The sequence below is a fragment of the Athene noctua genome, chromosome 14, assembly GCF_965140245.1.
Source record: "Athene noctua chromosome 14, bAthNoc1.hap1.1, whole genome shotgun sequence".
Classification (NCBI taxonomy): domain Eukaryota; kingdom Metazoa; phylum Chordata; class Aves; order Strigiformes; family Strigidae; genus Athene; species Athene noctua.
The window spans coordinates 21,258,136-21,278,809 of record NC_134050.1 but is presented as its reverse complement, the minus strand read 5'-3'; the positions used below and the strand labels follow the sequence as shown (position 1 = coordinate 21,278,809).

Genomic DNA, 20,674 nt, shown 5'->3' with positions numbered 1-20,674 from the left:
AGCGTGCCCAGGGGGCCAAGAAGGCCGATGGCATCCTGGCTTGTGTCAGCACCGGCGGGGCCAGCGGGGCCAGGGAAGGGATCTGAGCCCTGGGCTCGGCACTGGGGAGGCCGCCCCTCGCTGAGGGGGAAGCGCGGGGGACACAAGATGGCGGCGGCGGCGCTTCGCTGCGGGCGGCCGGGGCTGTGCTGGCGGCTGCCGGCGGCCGCGCCGAGGGGCCGGGCCGCGCCGCCCGCGCCCGGCAGCCGCCCGCTGTCCCGTCTGCCGCCGGGAAGCGGCCCCAGGCCGGGCGGGCAGAGGAGGGTGAGTGAAGGAGGGAGGGAGGGAGCGAGCCGCGTCCTTCCTCGGCGGCGGAGCCGGGCGCGACGGGCCGCGCCGTCCCCCCCTTTCAGTCACTGAACAGCTTCTCCGCGGCTGCTGGTGTCGTGGCGGTCGTTGGCGGCCACCGTCGTGCTGTGCGGGGGGCTGCTGGCCGCCACGAAGAAGGTGAAACGGCGGAAGGAGGAGGGTGAGTGCGGCGGGGAGGGACTGGACCCGGCCCGCCGCGGGGAGGCCGCGCTGCCGCGGCGGGGCCCGGCCTGGGCTGCCGGCGTGCGGCCAGGCGGGAGAAGCCTCCGCAGGGTTGTAGTTTGCATTCAGATGATGTACTTTGTGCATTCGGATGTCTTTTATCTACTCGGGCACCCCACTGCATCACGGTGTGCTTTACACAGTGCTGCTCTGTGCCTACGTGTATAGATGTGCCGCAGAAAATTTTCAGAAAGTCAAAAAAACCTTCAAGGTTAAGCGTTCTCAAATTTTTAAAGGCACGTTCGCGGTTGGAGTGGTTGGGTTTTTGTCACGCACGCTGCAGCCAGTCGATGCAGCACACGGGGGCTTTCTGCTGGTTTCACTCAGGGTACTGTGTGTGCCCATTTTACTCTCCTGCAGGAGCTGCCCATGGGTTTCATTTTCATGTTTTTAGTGTTTCCAATCAGAACTACTACAGCTTCTGCGATATGGTCGGTTTGCAAAGGATGATTAGTCTTCTGTTTCATACCAAGCCAGGTACCTGGCTTTCTCCTTGTTGTCTTTTTTTCTAAAAAAATAAAAATACTATCAGATGATAGTGAACGAGATTATTATGTTTCAAAGGAGTTTAGTGATGCGTACAGTTTTGACTAAAATGGAGTGCTTTTTGCAAGTCTTGTCCACATGGAGCTTCTGCACAACGGGTGTTGGTAGATCTTGACATTTCAGCATCCCGGGCTGTGACTTGGAGAGGTTTCCTGAATCTCAGCTGCTTCAGAAGCTTCTCTTTGGAAGCAGCGTGGGTTGTGGCATGGATGTGTTTGATCCCCTCTTGGTTTTTTGTAGACCTGGAGAAGGAACGGAACCGAGGCATTGGGAAACTACTTCCAGGAGGTCCCTTCTCACTCATTAACCATGAGGGACAGCCCAAGACCAGCAAGGACTACATCGGCCAGTGGGTGCTGATCTACTTTGGCTTCCCACACTGCCCTGACATCTGTCCTGATGACCTGGAGAAGATGATTGAAGTGGTAGATGAAATTGGTATGGGAATTTGGTTGGAATAGTGGTGCTTTTTATGGGAGCTTCAGGTTTGTTGTGGTAAAATACCTCAAACAATAATAACTGATGGGTTTTTTTAAAAAAAAAGCTTGCCTGCTGCTCAGTAGTTGAATTAATTGGTAGGTGACACTGACATCCGTCCATCTGCCCGTCACTAGGATCTGGCATGTAGAGAACGACAGTACTGATCTTTCTGCAACAGGGGCCTTGTAATAAAACGTGATGGTGACAGGTTACAGGGAACGGTGCCACTGCATTGGAGTTTTGCCAAGAAGTGGTTGTGGGGTGTGTTAAGGTTTTTTCCTTTCTTTTATTCATGTTGAGAACAACTCTCTGCAAGAGTCCCTTCTGAGAGTGTGCTGTGGAACAGAGGCTGGGGGAAGGCTGTGTGATAGAGGTGGTTTTCTCAGCCTGCAGGCCCTGAAGAGTTACAGAGCAGGGGTAATAGTAACGAGGGAGGTGGGAGGGTGGGCTAATAGGAAGAACATAGAGTGAAAGCTGTGGCTGGAACGTGAGGGGAAGAGCCTGAACTGTGTCTTCACCCTCCCACTCCACCATCACAAGGGTACGTTCGTTGTCTTGAAATGATAAATGCATCATGTATTTTCTGCATCAGAGCCCATTTGTCATCTCCGAAGCAGGGCAGGGTCTCCAGCTGAGAGGCTGGAAGTGTAGCTGCAGCCAGCCCAAGCACAGACCGGTGGCTTTCACAGCATTTGCTTCATTCACAAATCACATAAATTAAGATGCACAAAATGGCCTTAGGGTGGACTTGGATTGATGTTATGATAGTTTGGCTGTGAGCTTGTTTAAAGGGAGGTGACGAACGATTTTTAGTTCTCTAAGAAAAACAATAATTGTTACTGTCACAGATAGAATTCCATCTTTGCCTAACCTGACCCCACCCTTCATCACCCTTGATCCTGAGAGGGACAATGAAGAAGCCATTGCCAGATATGTTAAAGGTATTACTCTTTTCTTCCTTGATGTCTTATAGCATGTAATACAGAGCACTGAAAAGGAGGCTCTTGATGGGATTCTTTTCACTAAAACGTGTACATCTCTTCTTTCTATCTAGAATTTTCTCCAAAGCTGATTGGATTGACTGGTACCAAGGCACAGATTGACCAAGTGGCCAAAGCTTACCGTGCGTATTACAGTGAAGGTCCCAAAGATGAAGACAGTGATTACATAGTAAGTAAATGTAGAGCCTTTGCCTAATGAAGGACTTTGGATAAGAGCAACGTCTAGATGTTAAAGTCAGAAGACAGCTGTTGCAGTCTGTGCTGAAGTCTTGCATGATAGAACCCTGTTGCACTGATGTGTTGAGCTCTGTTTTAGAGGTCTCAGTCGGGATCGAGATGCCTTCTTACAAGCTTAGAACCTCACTGAAACCTGTTTTAAAAATGTGGAATCCCAGGCCTGCCTACAGAATAGCATACGAGCTAGCAAGCCTGGCAGTAGTTTGAACTTTTTTCTGTCATGTACTGTTTTTGTCCATCTGTTTTTCCTCTGTGCTCCAAAGTAAAAACAGAACTGGGAAATTAAGGCAATAGGAAGAGAGAGAAATGAGAGGCAAATCAGGTCACGATTCCTTCCCTGCCAAACCTACCAAGGAGCGGGGTCATCTTGGCAAGAGACTTGGGTGATGCAAAGCCTGCCTGCAGATACCGTGGAGATCTTCCTCCTGTGTCAAATGACTTCGAAGAGAAGGGATGTTAATGCTAAATTGTTAGCATAAAATATGTGGAGTAATAGCGTGAAAGGGGAAACGGAGGTTTAAGTGAGGCTAAACTGGGCAGTCAGAATCTTATCCTCTGGCAGTGAATAGGACTGGTTATAGGGCTCAGAGCTGCTGCCAAGGCCTTTCTGACTTGCCACATCCTGAGCAGACTGGAAGAGTAAAGGAGGTACAAGTGATACAGCAAGTGAGGATACGTGTTGTCTGATCTTTTGGTTTTTTTCTTCATTACAAGAACTAAGTGCATCAGGGAAGACTAAAAACAGGTTCAAAAGTGAACAGGTGATGATGGTTCTTGTTGCAGTGGCCATGTGAGAAGTGGCATCCCTCCTATGGATGCCCATGACAGAAGTTTGTGGGAGTCCACAGGGACACCTGTTAGTCTTTGGAAAAAGCAGTGTGTTGAGGATTACAAAATGCACAGAGATCTTTGCCTAGTTCGGGAAGCCTGTGGGCTAAAAGTGTTTGGAAACTGGGAACAGAGGAAGATAGGATATTTTGGTTTTATACTCCTCTTTAAAGCAACCGTTTCTGGCCACTGTTTGAGGTAGGATGCTGAGGAAGATCCGTTTTGGTCTAGTCCAGTATTGTCTGTTATTACTCTGTTTTGAAAAACACCTGACTGCAGCGAATAAGTTATGCACGTGGAACAAAAAAGCGGTGCGTAGAAAGAGCGAGAGCAGCAGCAGATGATCTCGGTAAAGAGAAGGTGGAATCGCACTGGTGATATGCATTGCTCTACATTACTGAAAGGGGTATGAATTGAGAGACCAAGAACCTGTTTTGGCTTAAAGCGGCAAGTCAGTAGCTACAGAAGTCTGTGTCTAAGATACTGTATTTGAGTGGAGGAGAGAAGCTTGCTGGAGAAATTCAACACCAGTTTAAATCCATCTAGCATCAATCTGAAATCAATCTAAAAGTACTACTTAAAATCAGATTTCTAAAAGGGAGCTGGTGGAAATGCAAGACTGTGTTACAGGAACAGGATTGGCAAAGGATACCCGCTCAGGAGCGGGGAAAAACATCAGTAGAATCTGACACTGTGTCAGTGAACTGAAGTTGATGAGAGATGATGGAAGGAGGCTGGAAAAGCTGAAGGAGTGCTGCTCCTGAGGGAGTAAACCACGCCTGGATTCTGGCAAACCACATGTGGGTTCTGCATGGCCATGAAGGGAAAGTACAGGGGCTCAGCCATGGAAAATAACTCTGTAGATGACGGCAGCTTCAAGGGAGGCTGGGGAGAGAAACCGAACTGCAGAATGTGACTAGAGGTGTAAGGAAGTAGGAGAAGGGGTTCAGGATCCAGGGAGAATACTGCTGGTCTGTGCTAGGGTTGTGAGTCTGAGAAGGGAAGGGCAGCAGGGAAGACAGGCCCGGGAATTGGGAGCAGGAGAGCAGCCTGGGAGCCCCAGCCGTGGTACCAAGGAGGAAGAGTATACTTGCACCTCTCAGGATTTGTCGTAGGCTCTTGGTTTCGAGAGGCTGTGAGCTCTGTGTTCGAGGCAGGAAGGCCAGAGGACACAGATGTCTGAAACAAGATGGAAAGAGGATACCAGCAACAGACCTGGGAGGGAGAGCTTGAGCCTGGGTTTGTGCCTGCCTGAGACTTACCCAGGTAATTACTGCTCTGTCAGTAGGAGGTGGGGAAGAGGAAGAGGTCCACTACAGCATTAAACTTCACTGCTTGTTTTGATTTCAAAAGAGCACTGAGATGACCATTTGGAAATTATAATTTCTAAACATCTGAATTTTTCAAGTAATACTTGAATGTTACTAGTTCCTATTCAATAATCTCAATTTTATATTTCTCAACACCAGGATATCCAATTTACTTGTTTTATTCTGTGGTTAACACGATTGCATTGACACTCAAATGGGGATCTTATACAGTGGGAACAGTGCAGGCTTCAGACACACCTTGAGAAACAGTGGTCTTCTGCATTGCACAAACTGCACTCCATCCTGACTGTATCTAATCTTCCGTGGGCTGGGGAGTTAATCAGGTAGCCTGCTCAGAGCATTTTTTTTTTTTTTTATAGTTTCCAGTTGAAGGCTCTAAATTGTGATTCAGCTTCCTTAAAATGTCTCTTACAACTTGATTTTGTGATCTTATCTTGAAAATCGTAGAATCATCTAGGTTGGAAACTAGAGTAAAATATTTGGGTTAAACCTGCTTCAATAACATTTTGAGAAGCATTATTTCAGTGGCAGAAGTGCCATTAATTGTATGCATCCTTTTAGCTTGTGGAAATGTTTATGTGATTTCTTTTTTTTTTAACTTCAAACACAGTTGTACTCTCAGTGCATAAGTACATTTCGGTTCTTTTTCTCCAGTGGCAGTGAGACGATGTAGGCACTTGAGCGATCACAGATTCATGGCCTCCATTTTCAGTACTTTGTCTCTTTGCTCATAAAGATGTTGTCACAGTTAGATGCAGACAGTACTTGCAGTGGCATTTTAAATAAATTTACAGTGGAGTTAATCATGACTTTGAACCTTTTTTAAGGTTCTTTCAGTTCAGACAGTAGAGGGAGCCCCTTCCCAGCACGTGTAATTCCCTCTGCACCAGGTCCTCGATGTGCAACTCCGGTATCCCAGTGATGCTCTCGGTCCCATTGTTTGCACTGACAGTGAACTCGATTTAATGAATTACCTCTTTTTATATTGGATTTACATCATTTTAGCAGCAGGAGCTTGAAGACCTTGTGGGGGCCATGGAGCATCATGAGAAGTAGAGGGGAATTGGGAAAAGTGAAGGGGAAAGACTACGAGCCTGCAAGTTTGCCCCAGCCTTGTGTGTGCTGCAGGAAGGGTGCCTGCAGCTTAGGGAAGACTTGTCTGATTAAAGTATTCCTTCTCACATTCTGAGTATGCAGTTCGTTTTCTCTGTTTATTTTCCTGAGTAAAACAGGGAGAGATCGCTGAGGTGATGCTGAGGTTTTCCTTATCTTGCTTTAGCTGCTTGGTGAGAAGTCTTGTCAGACAGCTGAACCAAAGGCTGAGTGGGACACTGTGCTGCTGACTAGAGATGAGCAGGATGTTGCAGTATTTAAAGTTGGTGGCTACAAAGAAGATGGACACTCCCATTTTACAAAGGGTGACATGGAAAAGCTGAGGGATAACGGGTAGAAGTTACTCCTGGGGAGATTCCAAGTGGACCCGAGGAAAATTTTTCACAAAGCGAACAATCAGCTGTTGGAATAATCTCCCCAGGGAAGTGATGGGTTCCCTAACGTTGGACACTTAGATTTGGTTGGATGGGGTGCTGGGCCATCTTGTCTAGACTGGGCTTTTGCCAGGAAAGGTTGGACTAGATGATCCTGAGGTCCCTCTCAGCCTGATATTCTGTGATTCTGTGATCTCCTTTATCAAGCCACAATGTGCTTTCTTGCAGGTGGATCACACAATAATAATGTACCTCCTGGGGCCAGATGGTGACTTTGTGGACTATTACGGCCAGAATAAGAGGAGCGCTTGAGATTTCTGCTTCTGTTGCTGCACACATGAGAAAGTACAGATCCTAAAACACAAATTCTTCAAAGATTGATGTGAACATCACCTGCGGGTTTGGCTGTAATTGGGCGTTGGGTTAAAGCAGAAGCATAAAGTGTAACATCCTGTCACCACATGCTTCCTTTCTTCCAGATGAGAAAGGCAACCATACTTCTGCAAAATACCATTATCAAGAATCTCTGTAGAGCCTTCCTGATGGATATTATGTGCAGCAGTGGGTAGGCTACAGAATGAAATTCGGGACTTCTCAGAAACATTGTTGGCAGCAAAAAAGGCTTTTCATTTCAGAAGAACGTGTGTATCACTGGTAAAATTAATTGGTGTCTCTTGGCAAGACATCAGCGAAGGACAGTCACTGCAGGAGGAGGATTACTTGATGAAAAGTCATGTGGACCATGGCATTCTCAGAGGACCTCTGCCTTCTTTTTTTTTTCTGCACTGTTTTGCCTTCTGGGAGGGGCAGTTACAATATTATAAGCAGGAGAGCCTTAAGAGGACTTCTTCATCAAGTCTGAGAAGGTGGAGAGCACTGAAAGTGTCAGCAGCTTCCACACATAGGACCAGCCCTGTAGTGTGCCTGATCTCTTCCTCATTTGAATACGGAAATGAAATGCTGTTTTTCTTGGTGATTTTTCCAGGTGAATTCTGTTAACTTAATAAGGAAGTGAATAATGGATTGCGAATAGATTTTTCTTCCGGTCTAAATAATTTCATGCGTAGTTGGGCCTGGTTGTGCTATGGTGAGTAGTGAAGTGGAGTGGATAAAGGGGGTCTGTGGCCATGCATAGGGCTGTCGGATAAATTCTATGCAGTGCAGCATTTGAAAACAAAGATTGCTTTGTATAAGCAATATATATTTTTCTTTTTCCTTAGTTAGGATTGACCAGTATATCATCAGAACTTTGTATACTGGTCAAGCTTCATCTTCCTGCTCTCTCTCTTTCTAAAAAGCAGTGTGTGTGTAGAGTAGTGCAAACCACAAGCTGAATGTGCATTTTTAAGGTGGCTGAACCCCAGAGAATGGCCCACAGGAGACAAAACAGAAAAGCTCTTGGTGCAAGTCCCGGAGTGTTTCAGACTAAATGCAAGTGTTCCTGCACTGGTGTTCTTCTGAGTGTGGGGGTTAGAAGAGAATGTTCCTGTCTGAGGGACGGTGCAATGTCTGTGGGAAACTTCCTTATTTCCCAAATCCTGAAAAACAGTAAACTTAACCTGCTTCAGAGCGGTTACGATGAAGCAGTGCGTAGGTCCCCATCAGCTGCCCTGCACTGCTACGGTGACCTCCGGGGCGTATCAGGAAGGTTACTGTGAGTATGTCTAAGACTGCACTCTTCTGATAAAGCTCTTTGAAGGAAGACAGTACCAGTGTACAGTGGGGATTCTAAAAAGTGTCTGAGTAGAATTAAACTCAGGAGCTGAAAAGGAAGTCAGGTGGTTTTTTTTTCCTCGTTGTGCTGGCTGGCTTGATTGCAGTAGGCAATAGGAGTGGCTTTGAAAGGAAATTTCATGCTTTAAGTCCTCTGTTCGAGGCTGTGTCAGATCCAAGGTGTTATCAATAATATTGGTGTCTGTGATAACTGGCACCCTGGCAATACCGGTTTTATTTTCATGGAGTGGTTGCAAGTGTCAGCACTGTTTCTAAAGAGCCTTTCCTTTCTTGTTATTCTTCCCCACAATCCTGGAGGTAATTTATTTCTTTACAGAGCTGACTTTTGGCACCTGTTAGCTCTGCATTTCTTTGGGTGGCTGTGCACCAGTTTTTTGCCACAAGACAGGCCATGGCTTGACCTGCCGGTGATAGTCCTGTGGGAAGCTGGACTGGAAACCTTTGGAGCCCCCTTTGCAACCAGCATTTCAGTGTTTCTAGGAAACTTATCTTGCCAGGACTCTCTGAGCCTCCCTGCTCCAGATCAGTGTGTGTGCCCTTTTCTCATCGTGACCTCTACCAGGTGGCCTGGTTTTGGCTGGGATGGAGTTAATTTTCTTGAGCTGGGAGGGGGCACAGCCAGAGTGCTGGGCTCGGGTTGGCTGTTGGAGTAGTCCATCTGCTGTGACGTTATTCTTGGGATCAGAAGGAGACGGGTTCTGGTTGGGGGTGGTGGGGGGGGGTGTATCGTCCTTTTGTCGGGATCGCTGCCGAGGTCGGGCTGGGTGTTGGTTGGTGGGGGGTGAGCGATCACACTGTGCATTACCTGTTGGTACTGCCTGTTACTGTTTTGCTGCCATCACTAAACTGTTTTTATTTCAACCTACAAGTTTTTCCTTTTTGTCCCTCCCCTGTTTTCCTGGGCGAGGGACAGGCTGCGTGGTGTCTGGCTGCCGGCTGAGTTCCAACCAGGACATCACCTCTTTTGGAACTTCTGATGCAGTTGTTTGAGGGTGACTTGTGCAATAGAGTGCCTTAGGACAGAGAAGGTGGTAAATTACATTTATCCCGTCCTGTGATATAAGCCACATGGAAATACCACCTCTGTATCAGTGTCAGCGTCCCGACACTCTGGCCATTCGCTAGGGTCAGTCTGTAGTGGACAAATGCATGTTAACTGGTAATGAACAGAAATGAGCAGTGAGAACTGCTAGTGGGGACAGTGTTTAGAAGTGCAGTCCCGTCCAGCTTTTTCTAAAGCCATCTCTTGTGCTGTAAGTCCCCAAGTTCTTCTTTACCTTACTTGCATTGGGGAAATACTTTTTTTCCTTTTTGAAAAAGCCAGAAATAATCTGAATATTTTTTCCTAGGGGGCGGGGTTGTGGGGGAGTTGTGCTGACTGTCTCGCTGCTTCTTCTGTATTAGAGAGTCTGTTCCTCCCTGTTCTGTATTTCTTGCAAATCCTGGTGTAGAAGACCTGGTGGGAATGTGACTAAGAAATGGAGCGGCTGATCTGTGAGGATACTTGCCTCTTTGAAGTCTATTTGTGCTCCCCTTGGTTACTTCCAAGAGCTTAAGATACCCTGTGGAGAAAAGCTTAATTTTAATACTGTAATTTGAATCTTTCAGGACTGAGAAGACGTAATACACGTTTTTCAGCCATTTCCTGTCTTCCAAGAGGAATGGGAAGGAGCTGGTATTTCAAAGCTGAAAATGCAGCAGGTTTATCATGGGCCTAAGGGAGAGTGTATTTCTTTAAACCCCATTTTACTTAAGTGACCACTGAGCAGAGGAGAGGTTCGAAATTGGTGTCTGCAGTAGCCTCTGCAAGGAAGAGGGCTTGGCCTGGGGGCTTGTCTGTTCTGGCCTGGGTAGGGTCTGTGTCAGCAGCAGTCACAGAATGCAGCGTTGCATATTGTGCTGCGCCAGCGCGCATCCTCCCGGGACTGAGGCCTCCCTTTGTGTGTGGGGTCTCTTGCTGCCCTTCCCTTTTTCACAGGGGAGCATGTGCAAAAAGCATGGCAGTTTCCTTGAGTCTTCCCCTGAATCACTGTGCTGGTGGTGTTTTGCATGCAATGGAAGCTCTGTGCTTCTGTATGCCTTCTACGGGGGCATGTACACACTCTGCGGCAGGAGGTGGTTTAAAGGGAGGGGGTTTAACTGATGTAAAGGAGGTGCTTGTGCAAAAATGTCATGAGAGGGCCTAGGCAGATGGGTTCCTTGCCACAGTGATCTTCAGTAGGTTCTGGTCAGTTGTTACTGGCAGCAGGAAAGAAATAGTGAAAAATCGACTCCTGTTCGTGAGGGATTCCTGGAGAACAGTAAACTGCTGTTAAACACCTACTACTCACCTCTCGTGTCTGGGCAACAAAAACTGGCTCTAATGAAGTCAGTCATACCACAGATGCCCCCTTTTTTCCATTGTCTGACTCCACATTTCATCCCTCATACCTTTTAACATACATCGGTCTCTGGACAAAACTGGTTTTCATAGGTGACACCTTCAGATCTGTATTTCTTTATTTGACTATCCAGGAGTTGTTTGTAGCTGTGGAGTCTCCAGGGCCAAGTCTCTGCCCTGTCTCGTCATCCTGTGGCTTTACTTCTCTACACAGCCTCCTTTGTTTGTGCTTGTCAAGGTTTCTGCTGTCACATCAGGCTTGTATTTCTTTATATTGCATCAGTATGTTAGTGACAAATCCCTTACTCTGCACAGAGTACAGTCTGTGTAAAACTAGGCTTGTATGAAGTAATCGTAAGTAAAAATACACCAAATTAGCCAGAACCACCTGCTTAGAAGAAAATACTGGTATTACAGTTAAGCCGAGTTAAAACAAAGTAGAAGTCGGTAGAAATTTGGATGAGGCAAGCCTGCCAAATCTCTGTCCCAGGGCTTTGCAAACTCAGTACAAAGCGTGTGGGCTGCAGCCTGTCAAGGATCACCCAATCTGCATTTATTTCCCTAAAGCAAATTTGCAGCTGACTCCTGCTGCAGAGACAAATGTAAGATTTCTGTCTTCTCCCAGATGTTTTGTCGTAAGCGTCATGTCCTTTAACTTGTTTTTCTGTGTCCTGAAAGGCAGAGCCACTGATACAGGAAGCTTGTGGCTGAATGGGGGGCCTCTGGGAAGGGCACAGAAAGATACTGGATGGAGGGACCAGCCCGGGGACCGTGTCACAGTATTCAAGCATGTGTCTTGCCTCTGAGTAGTGGGAGCAGCTGATGTCCTGCTTTTCTGCCTCCAAATTGATCCTACTCATCTCTTTTCCATTGGCCTTTTCCAGGAGGGAAACTTTCTTTGGAAGTGAGGGGTTTTTTTAATGGATTGTATCGTTTTGTTCGTTTTCTTAAAAAAAACCCTGTTGTTTAGGCTTTCACCACCCTGCCTTGGTGACAGCAAGGAGCACAGCTCTGATCCCTGCATGTTTAGGAGGAACAAGGGCTGTGCTGAATGCTCACCAGGAGGAGGCAGAGCTGTTCAGGGGGTGGATATGTAGTGGGGGAAAGGGAATACGCTGGGGTAGGGCTTGGAGACCCTTTGTCAGTAGAGCAAACTCCGCCTGTACTCCTTGTACCCAAACCCCCTGTAGCCCAGTGTGCAGTGCCCAGCCCACAAAGAGGGAGCTCAGGTCTGGCGGGGGAGTTTTATTACAGGGCTCCATGCCCGTGGCTGTGCTGAGCACTGGGCTGGGGCCGAGGAGTGCCTGGCTCCCTAAGTGGGTCTCCCCTGTGGAAACTTTACTGGGCTACGGGTTTCACTTGGGAAATTTGTGGAGTCTGGTGCCGTGAGGGTGAACTTCTGTTACCTCGGGCAAACGGGGACTCTTGGATACCCTGTGGGCAGATGGACGATACACAGAGCCCAATCCACAGCACTGCTGTGTGAGCCCCCACCACACCCAGCTCCAGCCTACTTGTCCTGTAAAATACCAGGCAGAAAGTAGCATCTCTTCAGAGTGGCTGGCACCTCTAATACCGACTGCAGAGCTGATGCCATCCCCGGCTGGGGACTAGTGACAGAGTGTCTTGAGGAATGAGGAACAGCTCTGTTGGTTTACCCAAGGAAGGCAGCACAGCGTGTGCTGTGTGAGTAGCCCATGGAGGAGCTGAACTAGTAAGTCATTCTTAAGCCACCTGGGTGAAGCTGGCTGCTTTAGGAATGTTCTCGCCACCAGCATGGGCAGAGCCAGGGACTGAAGAGGTGCAGAGATCGCGGCTTTAAATGTGTGCAAAGCCTGGTGTTGCGTATGCAGCCCAGATCATGGAATAACTCAGATGGGAAGGAACTTTGGAGGTGTGTCCTCCAACTTGCTGCTCAGAGCAGGGGCAGACTGGGTTGCTCAAGGTTTTAAACAGCTAAGGCTTGAAAACCTCTAAGGATGGAGGCTGCACAACCTCTTTAAATGGGTGAAAACATGTTTTCCGCTAGAGCAAATCTTTTTCTTTCTCTCCAGCTTGGATTTCTCATTTTAACTCCTTTCACCGTGCAGCAGGGTGAAGAGCCTGACTCCACCTTCCTGATAACCTCCTCATAGGTATTGGAAGGCTGCTGTTAGCTCCTTCTGCAGCCTCCTTCCCAGGCTGAACAAGCCCTCTTCCCTCAGCCTCTGCCCATGTTGTGTGTGATGGCTGGCTCCAGACCCCTGACCGTCTTGACCTCAGATTCTTCCTTCCTGGCTGCTCCCTGGCCAGTCACCTCCCAGCACGTGTTTTTGCAAGGGCATTTTCCTTACTGGCTGCAGGACTTTGCATTAGTCCTTGTTGAACTTCAGGTCCCTGTCAGCCCATCCTTCCAGCCTGTCTGGGTCCCTCAGGATGGCGGCTCTGACCTAGAGGGTATCAGCTGCTCCCCTTCCTACACTGCCATCTTCAAACTTCGTAAGCGAGTGTGTTGTTGCCTCTGCCAGGTCATTGATAAAGGTGTCAAACAGGAAAACTCCCAGGACTGACCCATGGATGTGACCCGCTAACAACTGTCCTCTGAGTCTTACTGCCCAGCCAGGTTCTTCACCCATCTAGTTGCCCACCCATCCAGACCATAAACTCCTAGCTTGGACGCAAGAATATTGTGGCAGACAGTTTTGGGAGCTGAGGCTGAGCAGCATCCACTGCTCTCCCCACACCCGTGGATCTGGTCATTTTATCATAGAAAACAATCAGGATGGTCAGATGTGATTCACCTGTTAGTAAATCAACACTGACTGTTCCCAGTCACCTTCTTTTTTATGTGCCCAGTATTGTGCTCCAAACACGTTTCTGTGGGATCTTTCCCTCTTTGTTACATTTTTTTATTTTGCCCTTAAAAAAGAAACCTGTCAGGAAAGCAAGCCTTTATCTTGGCTGATGTGGGAGCTAGACTGGGCATCAGTCCACAGTCATCAGGGCAAAATCCAAATCGTGTTTTATTTTTCCATACTGTCATGTGTACTGCCAGTGTGAAAATACTCCGTGTGCCTGCCATGACAGCCACAAGGGCTCAGTCCAAATCCAGTTTTGATCTTCAGGAGAATTGACCTGGATCAAATGGCCTGTGATATGAGAGTTTATCTGCTCCCCAGCTCTGAAACCACATGCACTGCAGCTGACGAGCTTGCTTGTGCCTAGAGCAGGTGAGTGCAGCAGAGAGGACATGGCTCCCAGGCAGGGCCTTGTCCTCAGTGTTCATTTCAAAGAAGCTTGTTTTGACCAGGAGCTGCTCTGCTCCTCCCTTGTATTCGGCTTGAGCTTTGCCCCAGCATGGGGCCAGGGGCTTTTGGAGTGGATCTCCTGCTCCAGGCCATGCCTTGTGCTTGGGCGGTGAGGACTGCCTGGGTCGTGCGTGTGTGTTCACACAGGGCTGTGCCTGCAGTCCTGTGGTGTGTCTGAATGATGGTAGTGTCTTTAATCGCTCATGACTGTCCCTAACCAGAGCAGCCTACTGTGCCCTGGAGGGACTCTCAGGACAATTCCAGTGCAGGTATTTCCCGGAGTACTGGATTTACCTGCTGCCTTCAAATAAACTCCCCATCTGATGGAGTACCTCACACAAGGTGGGGAAAACAGACATTTCTGCTGTCTGGAAACAAGGTACAGTGTCCTGGTAGGCTCTAGATCCACAGACATCAGTTGTCTTCCCCGACCACTCATATTCAGCAAAGACTTCCTGATGGTGCCAGCTGGGCCCCTGTGCTTCCAGGGCTTGATGAGTCTTGACAAGGAGTTTGCTGGCTGTGGGGTGCTCCTGTGTTGCTGGCTGGGCAGTCACTGGCCACGCTCCACTCAGCACAGGTTTGTACCAGCACCTTCTCTGAGACAGAGACGGCCTCAGGAGCACTCCCAAGACACTCCAAAGCACAAACCAGCCAGCTTGACCCGGGCAAGCTACAATGACTGAGAGAGGGCAGGGAAGAGCCATAGAGTGAGGGTCTTCTCCCCTCCTTAGGGGTCCCCACAGCCTTTCTCACACTGTCCCTTGGTGAACTTCAGGTTTCTTGTGTCCGTATCTGGTCGTAGAGTTACTTCATGCGTCCTTCAGCTCCTGTTTGTTCCAGCTTCCAGTCACTTATCTTGACACTGGCGTCTTCAACTTAGACACTTGGTTTTTTAGGTTTATGCGATTGGGGATGTACTCAGGGAGTTTTTCAGAGTGTCCAAGGTCTGTCTTATCTTTCCTAGGCAAGGAGTTACAGGTTTCAAAGCATCTTACAAGCGGGTAATGACTACAGAGGGTAGTTAGGAAAAACTATAAATGAAAAGTAAAAGCTAGTAAAACACAACTGATGTCTAACGTTAAAAGTAAATGTAGCAATTTCCCTTCAGCGTGAGGCCGAGGGAGGGACAGACTTGGGGGCAACAGCGGGGAGCAGGGAAGACCGAGGGGTCCACCTGAGCAAACACCTGGCCATGCAACTTGTGTCTCCTCCACTGTGGCTGCCCTACACCCTACATCCCTCTGGGTTCTTCTCGGCCCTATTGTTTTTCCCTGCCCCCCTCTGCTGGGGTGAGCAGTGTGGTGCTGCTCACGTGGGGGTTCAGCTGATGGAGACACAGGCTGCTGAAGCACCCCAGGTTCAGGTGCCTTAGTGCTGATAGAAACGCCACAGCCAGCCCTGCTTGGCTGCATTTTGGCAATGCCAGACTGAGCAGCATTGTTTGCCAGCACTGCAGGCTGTGGCACCATGAGGCTGTTGTTGTGGCAGGCCTTTGGAAACGGCAGCTGGTGGCACTGAACTGCAGAGGCAAAGATGCCTGGCCATTTCAGAAAGCTGGCTGAAACTTAGCATCCTCCTGCAGCCACCCGGAATCACTTAATCTTTGCTGCTTGTTACCGATGAGCAGCTTGAGGAAGAAAGCAGGTCTTCCTCGTCTCGATCTTGGGTCAGGGCTGTGCGTGGTTTGCGATACTGTAGCTCTTCCTCCCTTTCTCCAGTGTGCAGGTATCTCCATTTGCTGAGCCTTTTCTCACTCCATCAGACTTGTGTGGGCCAAGCACTGACCCTGCGTTAGGAAGCTGCACTCCCATCAGCCCACGGCCAGGACTGTGGGATGAAGCGGGGGGGGGCCCTCTCGTGCTCTTTGGTGAACTACAGGATGGAGCTGACGGCTGAGCGCTGAGTTGAGCTCTTTACCACCTAGCTGCAAACTCGTATACGTATCCTCAGTCAGGTCAAACAAAACGCAGACTGCTGAGGAGTCCAACAGAGCTGTGAACAGCTTGCCATGATGCACTGAGGTTGCCAGTTGCAGCCGAGGCTTTCCAGTCCCTGATCCTGGAAGATGCCAGAGCTGTGGCTCCGGGGCTGTGTGTGCTGGGGCTGCTCAGGAGCTCCCCAGCCTTGGGGCAGCGAGGGTGCACTTAGGGAACAGATATTCTGGGCCGTGCTATGGGGGGAATGGCCACAGTCCTTGCTATTAGATGTGAACTGATAAGCAGCTTAGTTTTACTGGATTGCTCTTAGGTTTTGTGGCCTAAAAAGAAAAGCAAAAAGGTAACCATTTCCCCCCCAGAAGAGAATTCAAAAGGTTTGCTTTGGTTCAAACAGAAACTGATTTGTTTTAAAGCAAGCTATGCTGCTCATGGAGTATCTAGCTTCTGACTTGTAGCAGCTCTGCATCAGTTGTACGTGTTCCTGGGAGTATGAGGATCTGTGCTGGGGAGGCCTGGGCAGGACTGGTGACACCTGTCTCTGCAAGAACCAGCTCATTCTGTGTTTTAAGCTGTGTATTGCTACTTTAATACAGTAGGTTCCTTCAGCGTTCCGGGGGACTCACTCAGCTACAGCTTAGAGAACCTCCTTGTTCTCCTCAAGTTCTTTATGCAAAACTAGACAGACACCGACCAGTAAATCCGCCTTTAATTGGGGGGGTATATCGAGCCATGGGTGCCCTTATGTGAATGAAGGGCAGCAATAAAAACTTCCTGGCCACACCAGGGCTAGAGAGCCTTGCAAGGCAATGCGGCTCGCTGTGATAGCACCCTTGTGGTCTTCACCTCAGTGATGCAGGGAAGTGATCACCTGCTTTGCAGCTTATTTACTTAGAGCAACTCACAGCAACTCACAGTGATTTCTGAATATTGCTTAATAATCTTGCCTACCCTGACTGTTCTGTGGAGGCTTACCAAGGGCTACTGTCTTCATCAAAACAGCAGTTTTCTGTGGAAACTTAGCAAGAATTACTGTGTTTGGCAAAAATAAGAAACGTGTCCTTGGAAAGCAGATGGGTTCTAACTAGTTTAGTCTTTGTAGTGGCTGGATAGTCATGCATGGGCAGTAGAAACTGATATAGTGGTGCTTTTAGATAAGACAGAGGTGGTAAACCAGCTGGAACCACTCTTGTTGTTCAAGAAATTGGCTGAGAGGATCTGCACATGCTCGGTGGAAAAGTACAAGGTGAGGAAGACTGTGAGCCTTCCTCCAACAGGCCCAGAGATGCCCCCCAGGAGTCAATGGGCAAGGCGGAGAACATAAACTGCTGACACCAGGCTCTAGAACTAACCCAGCCTCACTTATGCGTATGGATATTTGTGCTATGTCATCCAATGAATATGTATATCCACACTCGATCAGTTTCTGGTCAAATGTGCAGTGGTTGTGCAAGCTTTGTGGAGAAATCCCCTTGCACCCTGGCACCGGAGTAGACATCCCTGCTGTATAACTGTTTGAGTTGTAGAGCCTGTGTCTGTGAATCAGAACCAGAAATCGGAGAGAAGGGCTTTGCAGGGAGATCAGTGTGGCACAGCCTGGTATTGGCACAGAGTCTGTGGTCTTCATTTTGGTTTGGGGTCTGTTTTCCCCTGTTGAAAAGATCCCGTCCTGCTCTAGACTGTGCATGTGTGCAGTGTGCTCCCTGCAGCTCCCTGCAGCACACACGCTCCGAGCCTCGGCCCCAGAAATCATGGATGTATTTTGCTGATCTCTTCATGAAAACTTTCATCGTAGACATCCAGCAGGGAAGAGGTCAGCCTAGTCCTTTTATATTCAAGAAAGCGGAAAGTAATTGAAACCAGAAGCTGGTGAACCCTAGGAGGAATGCAGCAATAAGCACAATTCCTTGTGTCAGAAAACAGCTGCAGTGATAATTTGTCTTAGTTGCAATTTGATGCACATATAATCTGCTTTATTCCAGGTGGTTTTACTACCTTTTGAAATAGCCGCTATAATGCAGAGCTGCAGTGCAGAAGAGGGTGTGACACCAGCCTCTGGCTTTCTTAGAGTGCTCATTTTCCAGGTAATATATATTTCTGAGAAAAAAACTAGCAAATTTACATACAAGCTCTGTAATTAGACCTTCATCTTCACTAGAGTAATTTCCAGTGCCCTGTAAGACCCGACTGGTTTTAGAAAGGCCCAGCAGCCCCATCCCTACTGGTGCTGCATCCATGGGCCAGCTCCTGTTGGGCTGTGCCTGCGCTGCTCCGGGTGCCTTGCAGCAGTGACGGGATGGGACCAGGTTGAAGTCTGACAGCTTCTCACCCAGTGATCTCTGCATTTGCACCACACCATTTCTTAACTTAGTTTATATTTTTTTCACATTTGAAAAGGTGTCTGTTAAAGGGAGCCATTGCTCTGAACATGGGTGTGCAGCTAAAACCTCGCTCCCAGGCCACCGGCACCCAAATTGAGTTGTGGTGGACCACAGTGACCTGGGTTCAGAGCAGCAAGCCCAAGACCTGAGCTCGTCTTGCTCGGACTGCTCAGCCCCAGAAGATGCAGCTTTGGGTTTTCCTGAGGGCTGGCAGGATCCTCCACAAGTGCAGAGGTGGCACTGGTGTGTGACCTGCCGTAGGGAATGGCTCTGTGGGTAGGAGACTGATCCTGCATGATCCTGGGGTTTAGATGAAATGGTTGAGCTGTCTTTCAGCCCAGGGAGTGCAACAAGAAGTGTCTCTCTACAGGAATAGGACCAAAACCCACACGTCCTGGGAGCAAGGTGTCCACCAGCTGAGCCCAGGAGCTCCCGAGCCGCAGCCAGGTTTCCTTCTGCCACCCCTGCTTCTGACACCGACTCTTAACACCTGTCTCCACTTCTGCTGGGAAGGTGAGGAACATCAGCCCAAAATCCCCAGGCTAAGAAGAGGTTTGATTTCGGGTCTCCAGTGTCCTGTCTGCTGGTCCTGCTGGGGGCAGCCAGAGCCGGTCAGAGGGGCTGAGCTCTGCTCAAGCTCTCCGAAGGCAGTGACAGGCTCTGGGACTGACACTCCAGGCTTGAGTGCTCAGCATTGGTTCTCAGCTCACGCTCAGTAGATCCCCCTTTCTTTTAGCAGACTTTGTGAACCATCCTCCTGAGGTGCTTAACGATCCTCTGCACAGCACAGGGAGCTTCATGTCCAGCCCCAAGAGTCTGGATTTCACCCTGGAATCCAGTACCCAGAAGCTGGCACCCAGATGTCCGCAGCCTGCTTTGAGTCTGGCCCAGTGCGGCGGGCGGAGGAAGCAAGCAGCCGATTCAATGTGAATGATAGAGCAAGCTTCTACTTTATTGAGAGAAATCACCCCTTCTATAAGCACTCTACAATAATCGTGCATACTGCTCAGGAATCTATTGGATACATGTAACAGGCTACATTATAATACCCCAGCCCCTTGTGGCATTTCAGACATGTCACAACATCTTCCCTCTTCTGAACCTGATTTTTCTCCCAGGGCCGTTCCTTTATCATACACAGGTCATAATGTACCTTAGTTTCTCTCTTTGTTAACATAACAGTCCTTTGTTAGCATAACTGTACCCTGTTTTTTTTCCTTCGTTTACCTCCGATGGCTGCAATCGGCTTCTGCAGAGACCCATGGCCTTGCTCTCTGCAAGCCGTTCTCCAGCAGCCCAGCCTCTGTCCCTTAGAGGAGACAAATTATTCCTGTGTGATCTCTGCAGAGTGGGAAAAATAGCCACTTTGCCAGAGTGAAATACGGTGTGTTTCTGAAGCAGTTGCTTTCTGAAAAACTTCAGACACGTGGAATAAAAGCAGTACTCTTTCTTGTGCTTGCTGAAATTTTGGAATTTCCTTGCTTGGGTTGAAAGACCTGCAGTGTCCTCCTCATTCAACTCTCATTGTCATTTATGAAAAGACGTTTAAGTTTTAGATGTATCGTGGCACTTTGTGATTTTCACTTGCACGAACCTCTGTCATCCCTATTCATGCAGCTTGTCAGACATTCAAAGGCTCCAAGGAACAGACAAGTCTAAACAGAGCAAGGTTTGTTCACTTGTTTCTTGAGCCAGAAAAATCTAACGCGTGCTGCTCTTAAGAGCAAAGAAAAAAGGCCAGAGTCTAGATGTGCAGATTCATCTGCACTCCCCGAGCCTCTCAGCATTTGGGCTTTGCAGCGTAACAGACCCATCTCCGCCCTTGCTACGGGCTCCCTTCTGATCAGATTTTACAGCAACGATTATCTTGAGAAATGTTTTCGTGTAAGGATGGAGAACTGCTAGAAATAGGAGTGTGGCTGTTGTAGTGAAAAGTGGGGCCTTTTCACATCGCAGGCGCGTAACAGCAACGGCTGCTGTAGCGGGTTGCACGGTTCATGGACCAGAATGACTTATCTGAAGGGAATGAATGTGTATTTTTTTAGCTACGAGCCCTTGCTGGGCTGGGGAGAGCGGGCAATGAGGCTGCAGCTTGTGGACATACTGGACGGCCCGAGTCCGAGCATTTGAGACAACGGCTGCCTACAGATGGTTTTAAACAATCCGGTACGTTCTTGGTGCAGTGCCCAGCAGGAGAGCTTACCTGGGGCACTCCCAAGCTTTGAAGGCTTCACCTGTGATTGACATTTCCTCTTTTAAAAACCGGGTGCGAGACTGATGGCGAGGCGGGGGCTGGATGAACGCGGCCCTGGGAGAGCTTCTCCAGCCCCGTCCTGCCCCCGGGCCGCAGCGCTGCCCCCGGCGCTGCCCCCGCCTCAGCACGCGGGGGGTGCCTGTCCCTTTAAGAGCCGCGCGGGAGGGCAGCGCGGCCGCGCGGCGCGTGCGGAGCGGCGGCGGTTGGGCCGTTGGGCGCGC

The 20,674-nt window shown here is 48.9% G+C and overlaps 1 pseudogene; it reads left to right on the top strand.

Annotated features, from left to right (window-relative positions):
* Nucleotides 1–147: 147 nt before the first annotated feature.
* Nucleotides 148–7,083, top strand: LOC141966230 (protein SCO1 homolog, mitochondrial-like; annotated as a pseudogene).
* The last annotated feature ends 13,591 nt before the right edge of the window (nucleotides 7,084–20,674 follow it).